The sequence below is a fragment of the Astatotilapia calliptera genome, chromosome 10, assembly GCF_900246225.1.
Source record: "Astatotilapia calliptera chromosome 10, fAstCal1.2, whole genome shotgun sequence".
Lineage (NCBI taxonomy): Eukaryota > Metazoa > Chordata > Actinopteri > Cichliformes > Cichlidae > Astatotilapia > Astatotilapia calliptera.
Genome location: NC_039311.1, coordinates 13,379,444 through 13,401,549, shown reverse-complemented (window position 1 = coordinate 13,401,549; position 22,106 = coordinate 13,379,444). Strand labels below are relative to the sequence as shown.

At 40.1% G+C, this 22,106-nt stretch overlaps 1 protein-coding gene across 3 annotated transcripts in view; it reads left to right on the top strand.

Annotated features, from left to right (window-relative positions):
* The first annotated feature begins 52 nt into the window (after positions 1–52).
* The window catches only part of LOC113030051 (serine/threonine-protein kinase PAK 3), a 50,014-nt gene continuing 27,960 nt past the window's right edge, over positions 53–22,106 (top strand). For 2 of the 3 annotated variants that reach the window (XM_026181110.1, XM_026181108.1), the window contains exon 1: positions 18,109–18,324. The gene's annotated coding sequence lies outside the window, so the exon portion shown is untranslated. Of the gene's footprint in view, positions 111–18,108; positions 18,325–22,106 lie in introns of those variants that run through there. The other variant, XM_026181109.1, reaches the window with a different exon arrangement.

The window sequence follows — 22,106 nt, the reverse complement described above, 5'->3', positions numbered from 1 at the left end:
GGGCTCCGAGCTGTAGCCCAAGATGACTGGGGCGGAGATCTCTGACTGGTGGCTGCGAGGCGGTGAGGAGAACTCCCCTCTACGATATTATAATGAGCCTCCTACTGCAGGTAACATTAGAGCTGATGATAGTTTTGTTATTGATTGATTAGCAGCTTAAATTTAATTCATTTATTAGACAATATATAAAAGGGAACAACTTAACAAAACAGGAGGGCTGAGGGACACTCAAAAGTGAACATAGAGCTTTCCCGCCTTGGTTTACTACCCTGACTATCAATTCAGCTAGTTGAGATTAGTTTCTTTGTTGCTACTCGATTATTCGACTAATTTGTATAGTCCTAAAGTCAGACTTTAATGCATACACCCTTACAGCCCTAGTAGACTAATATTAAAGTAGGCCTTAATGGTAGCCTGAGTACTGCATAGCCTGCACATTAGGGTTTTATAAAGTTTTGTAAAGCAGCAACCTCACAGTTTCCTTTTGTATGTCCTTTCCCAACTGATGTGCTCAATGCACTTTTGCAAATGCACGTTTCTGATTATGCATGTCAGGGGTATCACACATGAGGACTGTGGGCCAGAATCAGTCGGCAAAAGCAGCCCACTGGATGGAAAATGTGAAGGAGGACATAAACTATTTATATTTAACTGAATTTTAACAACTTCTACAGCGTCTCCTTCCCACATGGCCATTTATGCTACAACAAAGTAAACAATACACAAACAATTAAAAAAAATAAGGTTCCAGTTTTTCGCTATCTACTGTAGAAATGTATGATTTTTTTTTTATAGTGGGTTAATAGTATAAATAAAAGGCATCCAAAACATTGACAAAAATGTTTTTGTTTCAACATTTTAGTTTGTGCAATTTTTCTCTCATTTTACGCACTTATTTCTTACAATTTAAGCCTTAATCAGAAAAACTGCAATGTATTGTTGAAACTGCCCTTTTTTCCCCTAGTATTAAAATATTTCAAACATTAAGTATGTAGTGGAACTTTTTATACAGTGACAGAAAGGGGAGTTTCACTGGTTCAGCTCATTTAAGATCAAAGTGTGCTCTACTTAGCACCAATATTCACTAATATTCAAGAAGCAGTAGCCAAACAATCCCTGTAGTTATAATCCCTAAACATCACACGCACACATTTGTACCCTTTTTAGTACAGAGTACCATACCATACCATACCAACTTTATTTCTAAAGCACTTTAACATAAAACCAGGGTTTCACAAAGTGCTGTACATGTTAATAGCATACGTAAAGAAAATTAAAATGAGATACGATAAAATAAATAGATACAATAAATTAAAACATGTTAAAACAAATTGAGTCAACCCCTCTAATCAATGCCAAAGGCTTCAGCGAATAAATATGTTTTAAGAGTATATAGAGTAGCCTATGTAACATGAAGGTATATAGGTATATAGTGGTATATAGTGTGATGAGAGCTCACACTATATATGCAGGCATAATCACACCCATTGTAGGTACATGCATACCTTCATAGGGTGTGAACTTATTTTTGCTTTTAGTTTTGAAACTGGATGTCTCTGTCCCACTACAGCCTTTGCTTAACTGTCTGCATGATGTTAAAGACTGGTTAACACAGAAATTTCTCACACTAAATGAAAATACGACTGAAGTTATGGTTTTTGGAACTCATGCCCCTTGGAACAAGTTAACTGATATCCTTGGTCTTCTTGCTCCTCATCTTTCTCACACTGTGAGGAATCTCGGAGTGTTTTTAGATGGCTCGTTTAAATTAGAGAAGCAAGTGTCCACAGTTGTGAAATCAAGTTTTTATCAGTTATGTGAAATTGCCAAAGCTAAGCCTCATCTTCCTCCGAGAGACGTAGAAACACTTATTAATGGCTTCATCACCTCTAGACTGGACTACTGCAATTCTCTCTATTTGGGTCTTCAACACTCATCTCTCCATCGCTTGCAGTTCGTCCAAAATGCTGCTGTGAGTCTTTTAACAGGTTTTAGAATGTATGAACACATCACTCCAGTTTTCGCAAATTTACAAGTATTGTATTGATTCTAAGATTCGTTTACTTTTAAAGTTTTAAATAATATGGCGCCTAGTTATTTAAACAAACCCCTCAACATGTATGACCCCAAAAGAGTGCTGAGATCATCTAACTAGATGCTTTTAGCACAACCGAGGTCTAGATTGAAGCATAGAGGAGATCGGGCCTTCGCAGTAGCAGCACCCAGACTCTGGATTAATCTGCCAGAGGATATTCGTACTTCAGAGTCTGTTCAGTCTTTTAAATCGCATCTTAAAACTTTTTTACTTTGGCTTTTAATTCGAGTTCAGTTTGTGTACCATCAGGCCTGTTTTATGTTTTTAATGTTAATTTGTTGTCTTCTCATTTATCTGTATTTGATTCAAATTTATCTATATTTGTTTCCCTATTGCTTTCTCTTGTTCTTAACTGATTGTGAAGGACTTGGGTTAACTCTTTTGAATTTTGGTACTATAGCTTTGATTCTAACTTCAAAGTTAATTTAAGTGACACACTTTACAAGAAAGCCCTGTAAAGTGTGTCATAATTGCTATCTTGACCAGTGTTTAGAGCAGGGTTTTCAAACTCATTTTACATGTGAGGTCAAATATAGCGCATGTCAGTAAAAAGGCCCTTTCTGTCAGTGGAAATAAGTTTAGATGCACATTTCATTCCTGCCATATTTCAGTATATGAAAAAATGAAGTGCAATTTCAACAGCACATCTCAGTTGTATTGCATGGTAGAGAAATGCCACTCTATTTAATTAAAGAAATTTGTCAACATGAACCTTTGGGGCTTAAATTGTAAAACATAAATGTGTAAAATTACAGAAAAAGTTCTGGCAGCTCATTGTCCAGACTTTTAATGGAGAAAGTTTTTTTTTAACCCACAAATAATAAAAAAAACAGACATTTCTATTGTGCGTTATCCATCCATTTTTTTCCACTTATCCGGGGCCAGGTCGCGAGGGCAGCAGCCCAAGCAGAGAAGGCCAGACCTCTCTCTCCCCAGCCACCTCCTCCAGCTTATCCGGGGAAACGCCAAGGCGTTCCCAGGCCAGCCGAGAGATATAATCTCTCCAGCGTGTCCTGGGTCTGCCCCGGGGCCTCCTCCTGGTGGGACATGCCCGTAAAACCTCGCCCAGAAGGCGCCTAGGGGGCATCCTTGTCAGATGCCCGAACCACCATAACTGGCTCCTTTTGATGTGGAGGAGCAGCGGCTCTACTCTGAGCCCCTCCCAAATGGCCGGACCTCTAACCCTATCTCTAAGGGAGAGGCCAGCCACCCTTCGGAGAAAACCCATTTCTGCCACTTGTATTCACGATCTCGTTCTTTTGGTCACTACCCACAGCTCGTGACCATAGGTGAGGGTAGGGGCGTAGATCGACCGGTAAATTGAGAGCTTCGCTTTTACACTCAGCTTCACCACAACAGACCTGTACAGCGTCCGCATCACTGCAGCCGCTGCACCAATCCGTCTGTCGATTGTGCGTTGTGTGGAGAGGAAAAAAAGAAACAAGCTTTTTTTTGTCATTTAATAATCTATTATCTTGATGTACTAAAGACTCAGGGGGAGGACATTAATCAGTCAGACAAGCTTTACATTTTTTGAAAGTAGACTTAAAAGTCCACAATGTATGCTCTTCTTCACATTTTTCAAAGATTTCTGATTCTGGGCCTTTTGTTCAACACCCCTGGTCTACACTGAGCCTTTTATAAACCTCTGCATCAGCTACAAATTGTGTGCAGTGTACAGGCAGCTTCTTTTCACTTCCATCACCTTTGAATTATAATTATCAAAATTTCAAGACACGGAAAACTTGATGTTTGGTGGTGACAAGGAAACATTTACTGAAAATGATAGATTTTCAGTAAATGTAAGCTTTGTCTGTCATTGAAACAGAAACATTAGAACTTAAACTTTAAATATAAATAATAATAATAATAATGGATTGCATTTATATAGTGCTTTTCTAGGCACCCAAAGTGCTTTACAATTCCACTATTCATTCACTCTCACATTCACACACTGGTGGAGGCAGCTACAGTTGTAGCCACAGCTGCCCTGGGGCAGACTGACAGAAGCAAGGCTGCCATATCACGCCATCGGCCCCTCTGGCATAAAAAATAAGTGTGAACTGAACTAAACCTCATTGTGTTATGGCCGCTCAGACTGTCCTGTTAGTATAAATTAAAATATGACGTTTATACTAACTCATAGAAAACGTCAGTGTACTTTGATGTTGTATGGATGGATCAAGTAAAAGGTATGAAAATACAATTAAAAGTTCAAAAAGCACTCCTTCACTTTTTATAAACTGAGTGGGCTGGATTGGAGTCTCCTTTGTTATCATTTTTAAGCAGGGGCAAGAGGTACTGGAATTTCCTGTATCTTGTTTTTAAAACCTTTTGGAAGATAACCTACTCTCTTAAAATGACAGTTAATGGTCCAACCCTAAAGTGAATCTCTCGACATGGCATGCTTTATATCCTGTATTTTTTTTTTTAGCTAGTTTTTTTTTTTCTATGATACAAATTAACTGTAAAGTAAGCTATGGTAAAATGAAGCCAAGACCAGTTGTAAAACATGTTTAATTTGACCTGGCCTGCTCAGTAAACTCCTTTTCCTTCCCCCGGCGATAAAGACTGATATATCATATTAATACCAATATTATTGTGCTTATTAATGTGCAATATATATTTGTGTAAGCTCATTATTTAGTGCAGTTTATTTACAAAATTAGTTATAAAGTTTCTCTAGGTGCAAAAATAGAACCCACCCAGTCCATCTTCATAATTTCTTTTAACAGCATATACTTCTGTCTCCTTGGCAGCTTGTTTCTGCCACTGAAAAAAAAAGTATTTAATGACAGCAAATTCCACGTTCTATTCCTTATTTTCTATATTTCCCAAGATGTTTCAGTTAGTATGTTGAAATTTTGAGATAATAAATTTTACTTATAGATTGCAGTTTATTTGTTTTATTTTTGTTTTTATTTTTTTCAGAGGTGGAAACCAGGATCCATAGTCTCCCAATCTTTTGTATTTTGTACCTTAGAATAAAGGATAAAGAGATGCTGTGCTGAGGGTGGTGCTATAGTATTTGGGATTTACTGAAGATGCTGTCCTCTAATTATCCAGAAGGGGGAGACAAAACATGATTTTGATACTATGCTGAGAGTACACCATGGACTGCAGATATTCACCTTGGTAGGATTTCTTTTATATAAGTGTTAAGTCTAATTGTTGAATGTTGCCATTGTGTTTCTTAAATTTGTACAGTCTTAGTTCAAGCAGTAGGATCAAAGCCATTCCTTTGATCCTGGCCACCTCTCCAACCACTCTGTGCTGGGGGAGGTTTTATTGTAGATACATCCTATCTGGAAGATCTGTTTCTTTTGATGTAAACTTCCTGGGTTTACGACCCTTTGGTCAGCAGGAGGTCTGACACACACACACACACACACACACACACACACACACACACACACACACACACACACACACACACACTCTTACAGAAGTTCACACATATACATAAAATGCTTTGTCTTAGAACAAAGGGGGCGTGGCTTTGTTCTGACGTGTTTTGTGTGAACTGTCTCCCAATAAAAGGTAGCAGGAGGAGGTCAGATCTGGGGGTCATTTTCGTGGTGGACACAGACGAGGCCTCCCTTGCGCAAATAATCGATCGATCGACTGTCTTTTCTTCATGATGAATAAATCTCTAGAATTAGCGGGGCTTGTGGAAACACAGACCCAACATAAGTTCTTCTTCTGGCTTAACATGTTGCAGTTACTGTTGTTGCTCTGCAGAAACATTGAATCCTAAATGTTACCTTTTAGCTTTTAGCAGATAAAGGAAGGCATTGCTTTTGAGAAGGTAGTTTTGTATTCATGAGAAATTCTCAGATTGCGGTTGGTATGACTAATGAGTCTAAACAACAGAACGGCCTCATTCCAGCCACAGAGAGGCTCCGACACTGCTGCTGTGGCAACTTTAGTCTTCAGGTAAACGATGCCTCTAGTGAAATGTTGGAAGACGCTAGTATCGCTCAAAAAAAAATCTGTAAAAGTTTGAATTTGTGAGATACATTATATTAAAACATTTTATTGACATTTAAACTTAGAATCGCAATATATTTGAAAATAATTGTGTTTTGATTATCTCACTGAAAATGTACAGTAATCTTTTTAATATCACAAATCTCTTTATTTAGGTGTTCTGGGAGGCTAATATAATAATAAACTAGAATGCTTCAATATAGTTAAGAAAACTTTTTTGATTTAAGCCGCACTAAATAGAAACAGGAGCCTAACGCTTGATGTTCTTTCCCTTAGAGTTGACAGTATCCTCTTATAATTGGGTTCCAAAGCAGTGCCTTAGAGTCTGCTGGGTAAATGAGTCACCCCCAGCCTCTAATCTTTATAGAAGTGGAAAACAGAAGAGAGGGTACCTGTTCCCCCGCCTCTGTCTTTCTCTTTTCTCATGCTAATGAGGGTGCGGTCCTCAATCCCGGGCACCATCTGTCCTTCCTCAGGGTCTGGGCCCCAGCACTCCAGACGTGTCCAATTGTTAGTGTGTGTCCAAGCAGAAAGTGGTGACTACACATGGTTCTTGTGGCCCAATAGGCTGTACATCAAGAGCACGAGCCTTGATGCTTTGTGTTCAGGAACATCCACTGTTTGCTCTGCGTGTTCAGATTTTGTGTGTGATGTCAGTGTAAGTAACCGTTGACCAAGGGATCACTGACAGGTCAGCATGCTATTGTAAGTGTCGCTGTCATAAGATATATTGGAGGTATTATGACTCATGTCTTGACTTAGCTAACAACTATAAATTTGATGCACAATTCATTCAATGTTGGCAGAGTGATGAGCACAGTTTTAATGATTCAAATTGAAATACGATTTTAGTTTTTGCTACATTTAAATTGTGCATTGCAAAAAAAAAAAAAGTATAGGACCGCATGAACAATAAATAAAAACAAGGTACAGTATTGTGCCAAAGTACTGAGCCATCTCTCTATATTTTGCAAGGAAAATGCAGAACACATGCAAACATGCATGGAGATACAGCACATAAGGCAAAAACAGAGTTTGCACTATTCTAACAAGCTTTACAGTAAATGTTTGTTATGAAAGTCTTTATTTGTAACTCTCTCAGGCAAGCTTTCTTGTAATTTCTTTAACCATGTATGCTTTTTATTGCATTGGCAGTGTGTTTGGAATGAATGTCATGCTGAAAATGAAGCTATTGGCAATCAAGTTGCACACCATGCCCATATACTGCAAGTTATTATCTAATAGCTCTTTGGTAGTTGTCTTGTTGGTGCAAAATGCTATTTTATGCCTGTCAAACTGCTCAACCTTTGACATTGTTCATTCAGTGTGTATTATTTGTCTTTGCAACAGGCTGCTGGTAACAAAGTACCTAAAGATGCCATTTAAAATTAGTTCTTTGCTACATTGCGTTGATTTAGGTGCATTTTTGGGTGTTTGTAAAGAAAGGTCAGGTAAGTGTGAACGGCTTCAATATTGTTTTACCTGTCCAAAGAAAAACTACTGAAAGCTTAGCTAAAAATATAAAGAATGAGGAATTGCTCAAGATTTTTGCACATAGCAGAATAATGACACAGAAAATGTATTTTCTTTCAAGTCGCTGTCCACCAAAATAGGATAACATATTCTGCAGTATATTCTTCATGCATTCAACCAAAGGAGGTGGATGCTGTGACCTCCTTGAGCTAATTAGTAAAGCTTTGGTGACATGCATCATCCCCACTGAGCTTAGATGAAATTGGGTGTCTGAGATGTGACAGATGGATGAATGAACTCAAGGACCAAACTGCCCTTTCTTAAGTCCATTATTGTAGTGGGAATAATAGAGTGACATATCAAAATGTCATTTGAAATTTCAGGAATAATAACCGGACATGATAACCTTTTGATTTAAATAAAACTAATTATTTTCTAGAGTCTAAAAGATTAAAGGATGGGTAAGTTGCAAAATATTCAAAAGTCAAATTAGGTAAATATTTTCAAAATTTTCTCCCTAAAACAGCACACTGTTGAACTTTAAAGTTAAAAGAAAAGTCTTTTGGGGGGCCTTCACATTCTCATGCAAGGAAAATTTGGAGGAACATGCCCTTTCGTCATAAATTCAGTAAAAAAAAAAATTCTCATCTTGTCTTTCTATTAAGTATTATGCAGCTATAATGAGGTGTGCACAGTAACCCATCTAAGAATCCTCGTGAACTGACAAGCTAGCTTACCAGTAAACTGACACTACACTGACAAGCAGATTATGACTTTCCATTGGGCATGCCCTCCTCATTTTCAAAGCTACATGCTGCTGGCTGCATTGAGATTAGTTATTGAACTGTCCAAGCAAAGGGAAACAAGGCCGCTTCAGAGCGACTGCACACAATAAGCCAGCTGTCAGTGGGAGGGGCTTTTTTTCAGACCAGTGTTGTCATGGATAGTACTTTTGTGCTGCGTTGCCCTTTGAGAGTTGATAGGTGCGCGTATGCAAAGCTGCTATGCACTGATTAATATTGACAGAAGGCTTGATCGAGGACAGGCAAGTGGGCAGAGTTCAAGCGTGCAGCGGGGTTTATGCAACACAGAAATGTCAGTAAAGGTGACGTGAAATATGGACACCCTGTTTGCACACTCGTAGTTTGTGAATAACCATGAGGGGAGACAGCCTGCAGAGTGTGTATTTGTCCAAGAAAGTCTGATGCATATGGATAGGGAGGACTAGATCAGCCAGATCGCCCCAAAACAAGACAAGAGGACACAGTATGATCTGATAGACTGTGGTTACAGTGGCATTACAGCTGCCACGAAAAAATAGCTTGTTTCTAGACACACACGCGCATGCACACACACACTAACTGACTCCCAGAGGTCTTTCATTTGCCTCCTCACACCTGTTTTAAATTCAAAGGTGTGTCCCTGAGCCTCGTCTTGGCAGCATCAGAGCTGATGTCCTTGGTCAGTGTTTTGTTTGAGTGTGATTTCACAATGCTACACCGAATGATAAACCTGCACCTCTATGCTGCAATAACAGTGAAATAATGTACAAGAGTGGTTTAGTGTTATGATTTTTAAACCGTCGTTTACAGCCTTCCTTTGATATAATTGGGTTACAAAGGGATCCAAACAGTGCAAGACTAATATGCATTTTCATAAGGTAATCTTGTGGCCTTTAGGCAGAATTTCTTTTTTCATTGTGTTTAAAAATGTGATGTAACACCATGCCATTCTAAATGAATTACACTGATGACTTATTATATCAGAATTTTAGTCATTTAAAAGTGTTTTGCTAAGCCCAAGCTTGTTACATACCACTGTAATACTGAACAGTCTGCAGCCTTGTTTTAAAGACTGAGACCCCAAATCCCCCCACACCTACCCACTCCACCAAAAGACCAGATTTCCCACACTGCATCTATCAGAGGCTGTAGTACCCTGAATGGTAAAAGTTAATGTGTTTAACAGCAGAATGAGACTGTGCTGAGTGCATACTATTTAACACTAACATCTATTTATTACCTTTTTTTTTATCAGAACAAATGTATCAAATTGATTTTATAGCTGTTACATTACATTAAACACATCATAAGTGTTACTCTTCTCAGAGTAGCGCACACTACACAAAATATCAGAAAGACCAGCCTCCATTCACACCAGCGCCACACCACCCACATGGATAACAGTGTGGCACAGCCTACCATCCATGATCCAAAACACAGAGTAGCAGAATATATTCTCCCTTTCAGCCTTCGCATCATCTTTGAATAGACCAGTTGGGGGAGAAAAACGTAATAGAGTCTGCATTTAAAATCATTGCAAAACAGCTATGTTAAGTGCACAACATTAAACCGTGCTGTAATCTGTAATTACTGTGCTCTGCTCTCTGTGCTTACATTACAGTTCAGCATTTTTCACTCTGAAAAATGAGCAGGCTTAATGAGCGCCTGTCGTAACCTATCAATAGGTTAGTCATAATCAGCAGGATAGAGGCCCACTGACCTCAATTATGTTCCTTTGGGGGGATAATCTCAGCTGCGCCAGCATACACAGAAACTTATTCTGATTGTGGTTGTTGCACAGATGAGTGTCTTATACATGACACAGTGCACAGTGGAGGGTTTAGACGAGGTAATTTGATATGTTAAAATTTAGTGAATGAAAACAACAAAAGACAAGCATGCTAAGAAAGTATGCGTTCCTAAACTACATGAACCTAATCAGCATTAACAATTATTTTAGTATTGTGTAGTTGCTAAAATAATTTATTGATGCCCATACAAGAAATCAAAGTTGTCTTTGGGGGTTTTACATTCTTTACATACACCTCTGCTATATATATATATATATATATATATATATATATATATATATATATATATATATATATATATATATATATATATATATATATATGTGTATATATGTATATATATATATATATATATATATATATATTTCCTGTGAGGCTTAAAAGTCTCTCTGAAGATTCCCTCTACCTCTTCTCCCAAGGCGCAGTGAGCGCTACCATAATGTGATAATCTAAACCATAATTTGATATGTTTTATACACTAGTGATTTACCACTGCTGTGATTATTTGATTCCAAACCAAAGAACCCATCATCTCAAATGTCTTCCTTCCATTTTGCCCAGTGAAAGGCTTCATTCTTCTTGGACTGATGAAGAAGAATCCTCAGGAAATGCTGTACACAAGCCGTGATGACATTTCACATTTATATTGCAGACAGTTATGCTTGCAAAATGTGTGATGTTTTTGTTGATCACTGGCTTTACAGAGTTGGTTACCAGAGCGGTTCACCCTGAGATCAAAAAGGTGGAACAGGATTGGAAAGCTTCTTTGCATTTCCTTTTCCTCAGAAGGCAAAAACCTTTAAAGAATAAATAATAAATCCACATCTTACAATTCTTTATAGCAGTATGTGTAAGATACTGGAAAAACTAGTTCACTCCTTTAATGTTACTTGCCTATGTGGTGTTAAATATATACAGTATCCTGCTGATAAGACACGTCATCAAACAAAACTGCATCGCGACAAGTATGGCTTAGAAGATGAATCTACATTTTCCTTGAAATGAGTCACATGTCATGAAAACAAGTATATTCTAGGTTTGTTAATAATGTTCCGCAGTAATCGAGATCCCACCATGAATTCAATTCAGTCTACTTCAGTTTTATTTATGTAGTGCCAAATTACAACAGCGCTCGCCTCAAGGTGCTTTATATGGTAAGGTAGAGACACTGCAATAATAGAGAGAGAACCCCACCAATTAAATCATCCAATGAGAGCAAGCACTTGGCAACAAGGGGAAGGAAAAACTCCCTTTTAAGTGGGAGAAACCTCCAGCAGAACCAGGCTCAGGCAGGGGCAGCCATCTGCTGTGACTGGTTAGAGATGATGGGAGGAAAGGACCTTACGCCATAACCTTCCACACCAATAAGAAGCATTATGGGCTGTGTGGACCCCGACACATAGTTATATTTCTCAGGAGATGCATGTCAGATTACATGGGTGGTTACGTCATAGGGTAAAGAAGGCTTTCCAGTTACACTGTAAGTTAATACGTAGATTTCCTGCTGAAGCAAAAATTGCACATTGAGCCCTTTACATATTCACATACAAGGTATTTGGAAAACATAACTTTTTCTATGCATTTTTGTCCAGAAATAAACAATTTTGTTGACTGAAAATCAAGCTTTTGAAAGATTTTTCCAGGTTGATGATTTCCATCTCCATTTCATTGATTACATGTGGATGATAATAATAAATATAACTTAAAGGTGCACACTTTTGATGTTTTTATGTCTTTTTTGATGTCAGATTGTGTATGCTATTGTTCATAAGCTTCTGATTGGCCAATATTCTCTACAGTATCGACACCTGTTGCTGTAGCTCTTGTTTTGCATTTCCCGAGGTTTGAGATCTTTTCCAAAATGAAAGATACTTGTGTACTTGAGGAAGGAGACTTATGCTGGAAAGCTGCATCTATAAAACATTTAGGTACAGTGCATAAGCTCATACAGTGGGGCAAAAAAGTATTTAGTCAGCCACCGATTGTGCAAGTTCCCCCACTTAAAATGATGACAGAGGTCAGTAATTTGCACCAGAGGTACACTTCAACTGTGAGAGACAGAATGTGAAAAAAAAATCCATGAATTCACATGGTAGGATTTGTAAAGAATTTATTCGTAAATTAGGGTGGAAAATAAGTATTTGGTCACCTCAAACAAGGAAAATCTCTGGCTCTCACAGACCTGTAACGTCTTCTGTAAGAAGCTTTTCTGTCCCCCACTCGTTACCTGTATGAATGGCACCTGTTTGAACTCAACATCTGTATAAAAGACACCTGTCCACAGCCTCAAACAGTCAGACTCCAAACTCCGTCATGGCCAAGACCAAAGAGCTTTCGAAGGACACCAGGAAAAGTATTGTAGACCTGCACCAGACTGGGAAGAGTGAATCTACAATAGGCAAGCAGCTTGGTGTGAAAAAATCAACGGTGGGAGCAATCATCAGAAAATGGAAGACATACAAGACCACTGATAATCTCCCTCGATCTGGGGCTCCACGCAAGATCTCATCCCGTGGGGTCAAAATGATCATGAGAACGGTGAGCAAAGATCCCAGAACCACACGGGGGGACCTGGTGAATGACCTGCAGAGAGCTGGGACCAAAGTAACAAAGGTCACCATCAGTAACACACTACAACGGCAGGGAATCAAATCCCGCAGTGCCAGACGTGTTCCGCTGCTGAAGCCAGTGCATGTCCAGGCCCGTCTGAAGTTTGCCAGAGAGCACATGGATGATACAGCAGAGGATTGGGAGAATGTCATGTGGTCAGATGAAACCAAAGTAGAACTTTTTGGTATAAACTCAACTCGTCGTGTTTGGAGGAAGAAGAATACTGAGTTGCATCCCAAGAGCACCATACCTACTGTGAAGCATGGGGGTGGAAACATCATGCTATGGGGCTGTTTTTCTGCCAAGGGGACAGGACGACTGATCCGTGTTAAGGACAGAATGAATGGGGCCATGTATCGTGAGATTTTGAGCCAAAACCTCCTTCCATCAGTGAGAACTTTGAAGATGAAACGAGGCTGGGTCTTCCAACATGACAATGATCCAAAACACACCGCCTGGGCAACAAAGGAGTGGCTCCGTAAGAAGCATTTGAAAGTCCTGGAGTGGCCTAGCCAGTCTCCAGACCTCAACCCCATAGAAAATCTGTGGCGGGAGTTGAAAGTCCGTGTTGCTCGGCGACAGCCCCAAAACATCACTGCTCTCGAGAAGATCTGCATGGAGGAATGGGCCAAAATACCAGCTACTGTGTGTGCAAACCTGGTAAAGACCTATAGTAAACGTTTGACCTCTGTTATTGCCAACAAAGGTTATGTTACAAAGTATTGAGTTGTATTTTTGTTATTGACCAAATACTTATTTTCCACCCTGATTTATGAATAAATTCTTTACAAATCCTACCATGTGGATTCATGGATCTTTTTTTCACATTCTGTCTCTCACAGTTGAAGTGTACCTCTGGTGCAAATTACTGACCTCTGTCATCATTTTAGGTGGGGGAACTTGCACAATCGGTGGCTGACTAAATACTTTTTTGCCCCACTGTATATCTGTGAGTCAGATATCAGACTAATAAAATACTCAAATTTTAGTCTGCAATAGTGTATGGAAACCAGTGTGATAGCACAGCTGTCAGTTAAGGCTGCTACACTCCTAGCTATGAGAATTAACATAATCCATATGCAGAAGTTATTAAGAACAAACACAGTACAGTTGTTATGAAGGGGAAGGCAATGTACCAGTTTGTTATAAAAAATTATTATTATTTTTTTAAAATCTTGTGTTTACCTGGGTATTTTAACAGGTCTATTCATGTAGTGTTTAACTCTAGTTCTTGGCACTTCTACAATGGCTTCATTTTGCCAGTTTGGAAGTTGGTTTAAAGGAAAAATATTTTAACATGTGAGGAAAAATGGAGGAAAAAGAGCACTGAAGTGAAATAAGCTGGCAATATGCTTTAAATGACCGCTTTAAATGACCACTTTGTGGCTCTGTTTTTGTCAGAACCTACTTTATTAATATACTGTAGTAGGGCTGCACGATTAATCGTTAGAAAATCGCGATCTCGATTCATACTTATGTGCGATCTCATTTCCAAATGACAACGATTTAAAAAAAAAAAAAAAAAAGACGACGATTGTACCGCATTTTGATCCGGGACTTAATCTGCATGAAAACAAGCGCTCACTCCTCCTGCTCAACAAATGACAAGGGCGGAGCCTTATACCACGTGATACAGAAGCTGTGCCGTATTTGTAATGCTTAAATGTTTGATATTACAAAGATAATCTGGGTAAATATAAAATGCAATATTCTAATTAAGCTCATCTTGTAACCGGAAGGTTGCCGGTTCGATCCCCAGCTCTGTCTGTCTTGGTCGTTGTGTCCTTGGGCAAGACACTTCACCCTACCGCCTACTGGTGTTGGCCAGAGGGGCCGATGGCGCGATATGGCAGCCTCGTTTCTGTCAGTCTGTCCCAGGGAAGCTGTGGCTACAGCTGTAGCTTGCCTCCACCAGTGTATGAAGTGAGAGTGAATGAATAGTGGTATTGTAAAGCGCTTTGGGTGCCTTGAAAAGCGCTATATAAAATCCAATCCATTATTATTATTATGGCTTATGGCGTCAGGCTAAAGAGGGTGATGGCTCTCACAGTGGTGGAGCCTTTGAATTGGCTTTGTAACCCCTTCCAGACTGATAGATATCAATGACTGTGTTTCTTATCTGTTCTTGAGTTATCTGTTATTGAGTCTACTTCTTTGTCAGACAGGTTCCATTTAAGTAAGTTATTGATTAGACTCTGTCTTGCAGTAATCAAGATACCAAAACTGAACTCCGCTTTCCAAAAAGTGTGGTTAGTCGGTTATCTTTGAGTAAGTCAGGAAGGGGGCAAATAGTTTTTCACTGCACTGTATATGTTTTAGACAAGATTCTATGTAGATATATGTAGAAACTCATCTTTCTCTGTCTACAACACTAGTAAATTTCAGACAGGGCTTATTACAAAATGTCACCACAGAGATGCGCTCTGCGTCCAAGGATATTTATAGGATTCTTTATATAAACCTGATCACTGACAGGAGCCTATGGATACTAGTAAATCATGCTCCTCTGAGATTCAGCTGCGACTTGTCCTGTCGGCTCCTGATCTGAGCTTTTACTGCCAAGCATTAGGAAATGATTTGCCTTGTGTATTGCTGAGCTAAGTTTAAGTAAACAGGAGCACATATTTAGAAAAGTATTGCGTGATTCACTGCAGCAGTGAGAATGGAAAATATATTAGTAATGGCAACACACAAATACAGCACAATTCTTGATGGAAGCAGAAAAGCTTAATGTGTGTAAATCCAAAAAATGTTCTTATTACCATTTGTTGTGCTGATCCTAATTAAAACATGTCATGCATGCTTATCCATTGGGATTTATAATGGGGTAGCAGGTATGAGTACAGAATTTCTAAAGGGCATGTGGCTGTGAAAGAAGCACACCGGCTTTAGTAGGAGGTCTGTGCCCTTTCTAATCATTGTTGCCATCCCGGTTTGGGTTTTGTTTTGTTTGATTGTTTATTTTTTCAGGAGACAAAGGGCCTTCTTTTTTTTAGATTGAGAATCAGTATCCTCAAACACATTTTTTTCCTTTGGTGAAAAGGCTTTGTCATTTTACTTATGCTGTCAGATTTATTGTCATTTTAACACTTTTCTATAAGTGTGCCTATCTGCCTTTTAGTGTATAGTTATCCTTTGTTTCCTTAAGAGCAAAGATTATTTTCAGCTTTAACACTTTCCCCCATATAGACAGCGTTTTACAGCCCTCAGTGTCACCTTAATGACAAGTTTTGTCATTTATATCAATGAAGAAGTGGTTAAAACAGGCTGCAGGGTTTTATAAGCGTTTCCCTAGTAAGTCGATCCCCCTGACTAATTTCCGATGCAACCCAGGTTGTTTTGTTGTGGGAGCAGGGCCGAAACCACTCAGTTAAGAAACAGGAGTCGCCTGTCAAGTTCAAATGTTCTTGTGGCTAAGCTAAATTAGCATTTTTCCTTCTTTTCTATATTGGCAGGGTTTAATGAGTTCATCCTAAACACTTGCCTGCAATAGATAAAAGGTATACTGTCAGAAAATAAATGTGCACTAGATCAATCCTGAATGTAAAATCCTCAAGATTTGAGAGCCTGAGGATTATTACCAAACACTAACACCTAATATTATTCTAAAAAAAATCTAATTATTAAATAAATAATTCAAAGCTGTTTTTTTTTTAGTTTTCTTTGAAAATATATTTGCTGTTCATTTAAAAAAAAAAATCTTAAAAGCTACCTTCAAATGTGAATGAAAGCACTGCAAGGGGGCATTATCTTCCTGCAGTTCTCCATTTGAGTGAACAGACCGTCACCGAACAGCCATATTACTCTCTGACAAGGAATCGACATTACAGGGGTTGTCAGGACAACCAGCCATGATTCACAGAGCCACAGATAGGCCTCCACCTTGAGCTAAAAGCACTAGCCATGAGACTGAGCAGATGCTGTGCCAGTCAGCCAATCACAGGTGAGATAGAGGAAAAGGATGACATCATAGGCAAATTAGGGCAACTGCAGCGACAGTTTTGGTTGTCGTGTTCGCCTGCTTTTGAACTCAGAGACTCCGGTTTCACTACCTGCAAGTGTTTGGTGGATTTATCTCAAATTTCAAGGTGTAGGGGAACAAACAAACTAAATGAATGTTGGTAAATATTAATATAAAAAAAACAAACACTGTTATGTTAATTTGTCATTAAAACATGTTCTCAGTTACATTAAAATAGATATGATAAGAGCACTAACCACAAAAGCAACTTTATATATAAACATTGATACAGAAAATTAAATGTTATTTTGTTTTTTTTTGTTTTTTTAAAAAAACATGGGGAACATGCAAAGTAGGTAGTTTATCCTTGCATAGCAACAGCAACTAATTTGTTAAATAAGCAAGACAAAGAAAACCCATTAGGCTGAAAGTAGCAGTAGTTGTAGTATATAATAATCAATCCATCTATCTTCTTCCGCTTTGTCCGAGGCTGGGTCGCGGGGGCATCAGCCCAAGCAGAGAAGGCCAGACCTCCCTCTCCCCAGCCACCTCCTCCAGCTTATCCGGGGGAACACCAAGGCGTTCCCAGGCCAGCCGAGAGATATAATCTCTCCAGCGTGTCCTGGGTCTGCCCCTGGGGCCTCCTTCCAGTGGGACGTGCCCGGAACACCTCACCCAGGAGGCGCCCAGGAGGCATCCTTGTCAAATGCCCGAACCACCTCAGCTGGCTCCTTTCGATGTGGAGGAGCAGTGGCTCTACTCTGAGCCCCTCCCAGATGGCTGAACTTCTCACCCTATCTCTAAGGGAGAGGCCAGCCACCCTTCGGAGGAAGCTCATTTCCGCCACTTGTATCCGTTCTTTTGGTCACTACCCACAGCTCGTGGCCATAGGTGAGGGTAGGGACGTAGATCGACCGGTAAATTGAGAGCTCTATTATAATAATAATAATAATAATGATAATAAAAATGTTTGGATGCATTTGTTTTCTTTTTACAATTAACTGTAAAGTCTCTACTTTTCTTGCAAATTAATTCTCTCTGACTTTGATGCTATTCTAGCAGAAATGTTTGAGAGGCTTTGCCAGTTCTGATTGTTTATATGAACTCACCTGTGTTAAGCTGTTCTGTTCTTATTAAATCTGATGTTTTTTGAAGTTACAGCGGCATGTACTCACAGCTCAGGTTAGCATCGTGTTTAGTGTCTTCCGTGTTTGCAACAGAAACAGTCTTGAGCTTAATGTGCAGCATAATGCCATCCGCCCATCATACTCCCTCTGCAGCTTTGAGCTGTTAACCAGAAAACCAACTGTGTCTGCCTGTTGTCTTTCCCCTCCCCTGGACCAGCTGCCTGCATTAATATTCAACCCCTCAGCCAATCAGCAAACCAGGGTGGATGACATCATGGGCTAGGGAACAGTGAGCAGCCAGTGAAGCATCCAGCCTGCCGAACAAGCTTGCTTTTAGGGTCAGGAACTGGTCTGACAAGAGAATGGCAATCCTGCCTTTAAACTGTCATTAGGACTGTACGGTCAGCGATGAATCTACCACTACTCCGGGCCCAAAGGCGTAACCTGAGCAAGAGAATGTGAAGACATATTTCAGGTAATTCCCTCTCTGTGTGTGCAATAAGGGATGTGGAAGGGGGAGGCAGAGGAAGGAGGAGAGGAGGAGGGGGCTGTGTATGTAGGGGTGCTTTGTAGCCTTTTTTTCTTCCTCCACTCTGCATTCTGCCCTGCTAAGGAGGCAGCTGTTTCATCAGCAGTCTCTCAGTGAGGGCGAGATGGAAATGGATGCCTGCATCAGATGGCACGGGCATGTTTTATATCATTATATACCATCCTGTGCATCACATTGTTTCTGTGTACACTCCCTTTTGCCTCACAAATAGCATCTTTATTGAAGGAGGGGTGCAAAAATCAATGGTGGCATTTGTACAGGCCTTGTGGGTTTGTGTGTGTGTGTGTGTGTGTGTGTGTGTGTGTGTGTGTGTGTGTGTGTGTGTGTGTGTGTGTGTGTGTGTGTCAGTCCTGGAGAAATGCAGCAGCTGCAGCGGCAACACTGAAACAAAAAAGAAGCAACGCTATTTTGGGTCTGTAAACCCGCGGCTTATGGATGGATGTGAGCTGTATATGCTTCGGAGGGTACGTGGGTGTGTGTGTGTGTGTGTGTGGGGTGGGGGGGGATGGATGGTTAATATGCTGATGGATGCTCTTTTGTTATCTCTGCACCGCCTCACGTATGGTCTCTCTAGAGTGGGCTTCAAGAAGAAATGAGTTGTATTTCCATTTGTGCCTTTCAGTGATCTCTCACCCACACAGCGGTGAAGTGCCTCCGCTTCCTCGCTTTAACATGGATGTGTGTAGCAGCTTCATGGCGGCTGTGGTGACAGGGAGATATACAACATCTGGTCACCTGACTTCACTGGGGATCGGAGTGGGGGTGGGGGCCGGTGCTGTGAAAGCTGAGCTATTCTACCTCAGATTCTTCTACAGCTCTCGGTGGTAGAGGATGATGGAAGAATTGGCCACAGTACAAAGCTGAATGTGTGCCTCTCCATCACCTGCTCCGATTTTAATTTTGCCGTCCCGGCCAACGTAGAGGAAGGACAGATTCCTCTCCCAGGAAGCGCAGTCATCCCTTGAGAAGCAGGGCCTGATGGGAGACCTGTTGTCTGGCTTTAGTGTGAAAGAGGAAGATGTTAGGGAGTCATATCAGTGATTTAGGGAGGGTGAGATGATTATAAAGTGGATTGGGGGAGGGGTTACTGAAGCTGTTGCTCGCTATGAACATTGGCCTTTTACATTGAGATCGATGTCTTGCATGCCCTTTCACACTAATCCTCCTGTCCACACTTCAAGCAAATATGACTGCATTTCAAGCAGTTAAACTACATCTTTTACTACATTTTTGCATTAAAATATTTAAGGTGTCTACTATATAAACTCCTCAACACCAAGGCAGAACCATTGGCTTTTTTCCCCCCATCACAATTTATCTAATATACGCCCAGAACTCTCTGGTTGGTCTATTAAATTTTTTTCTTCCCAGTGTAGCACATCACCCAGCTCCAAGCTTTCCAGAAAAATGGCCGGATACAGAGTGGTAATCCAATGCAGCGTCACAATCAGAAGGCGGCGAGACAATCAGGTTTTGCTATACCATCAGAGTAGAAGTGTTTAATATTTATGCATCCCTCTGTCGAACTGATCTGCGAAGCTGTCGCTGGAAAATTCGTCTCCACTGATCTCTTGGCTGTGCTTCACACCAGTCTTAGATGCTCTGCTTCACATGCCACATTGCATTATATATTCATCGCACCGTTATCGACACAGGTCTATTACACGCAAATGGGCAATTAATAGCTCTCCATTTTGTATCTGTGCGTGTAGCTGTTTACCATCAACAGAGCGCGTTCTTACCTGTATGAGCTTTTTTCTGTGAGTTGGTTACGCACCTCTTATATAAAATAGATATCTCCACTCAAAGTGTTATACTCTTGAATTTTCTGACGAGTGCAAAGTATGCTCAGTTTAACTGAAAATCTAAGTGAAATTATAGACTCGGGCATATGTTTGTTATGTAAACATGCACTCTGCTGGCAAAATGGAAGCATATTGTGGCTTGACTTTAATGCAAATGATTTCCCCACTTGTGACCAACTGACCACTGTGTAACTTTAGTACTTTTCTTTTACTTGTGATGTTCATTGATTCATCTGCCCAGGCCCGAGTAGCCAAAATAATGCAGTGTTTTTATTTAATGTGATCTTATCAATAACACAGTAGGAGCAGCACTTCATTAGTGTACTGAAATGATCCTTTATTTAAAAAAAACATAACTATGGCAGCCAGTTTGTTTCCATGTGTATTATGTGCTCTTCTGGGTTTCCCCATGTTTTCCATTGCTCAGTGTAACCCAACACACTCGGCTTCTCTTACCTCACCTCAGCTAACAAAAGCAGTAGACACAGAACCTCATCTTGGCCTGTAGCCTGCTAACTGGCCTGCCTGAAATATGATAGCAGGACACACACACACACACACACACACACACACACACACACACACACACACACACACACACAAAACACATACAACTAAGCCTCCATCTGTTGAGGGCTTAGTCTGAATGAGTTATTCTGCTATTGTTAAGTGAAGTTATCGTTTGGGACTCATGCTGAAAGTGTACTGGCCCTGTGTGTGTATACATGCGTGTGTGTGCTTAAGGGTATAGATGTTGAGAGTGGAGCACTGGTCTTATGGTAGGTGTGTCAGAGCTACAGTCTGTGTTGTGGATTAGCATGTTGGATTGCAAGCCATCTGGCCATTTTGTCTCCGAAAGGGGAGGGGAGTAAGCAGGAGAGATGGATGGAGAGAGACAGAGGAAACACTCACACACTGACACATTGACACAGCTCCCTGTGTAATCTCCCTACTTGATGTCTGTTGCTACTTAGACAAATATACAAGCAAGCTTATTCTATCTGTTTATGTGTTGTTTGTCTGGCTGCGTTCATTAAAAAAAAAGATATTGCCTGCAGTTTATAATGTTTCAAATACACACCGCAAATGTAGCCTCATGATAGATATTTCAGATGTATTTAAGTTCTAATGCCTTAACAGTAAGATGGATATTCCAGATGGATGCCGGCTGTGGAGAATATAGGGATCAAATTTTGCAGGGGGAGTGAGAGGGTTGGGGGTGGGTTAACAGATTAAAAAGTTTCTCTTTGTCATGGGTTTGCAGAGAGTTGGAGAAGTGAGTGAGCTTGAATAAGTCTGAAGATGAACAGATAGAAAAATATTAAAGGCCATCAAGTAGGAATAGTTTCCAGAGAACGAAAGGACTCTAGATGATCTGCAGATACTGTGACCACAAGGTGACTGTTTAATCTCCTCTTTTATAAGATGTAACTCCCTGATCGTTTGAAATTCACTTTTCAGACCTTTTCTTATTATTATTCTGGTTGTATGTGCTTTGCTTCTTAATGAGAGAACTTCACAGTTGCTCCATCTTTCATGATTGTATATCAAAGATTCTTAGTGTGTTTGGAAAACATCTGGAGAGCCAAAGAAAATTCAGGGCAGAGTTTGGAAAAAGTTTTGCTTTTGTCCATATGATCTTAGCTTTGTGTCTTCAGGTAGAGGAGACCTTGGAGCAGTGTTGACGCACTGCTTTGCCTCCAGATGAACTACTAGTGCTTCAGTTTGTGGTCTCAGTTGCATCGAAGTAGAGTGAGCGTGTCTCAGCTGATTCTCTTGTTGACACAAATATTAGTCCCATGCTAGTGTTTGCCTATGCAAAACCACAATGTAGCTCTGTGCACTTAGCAGGGGAAAGGTTATTAAAGTAGAGCACAGTCGGCTGTAGTGAGAGAACAGTAA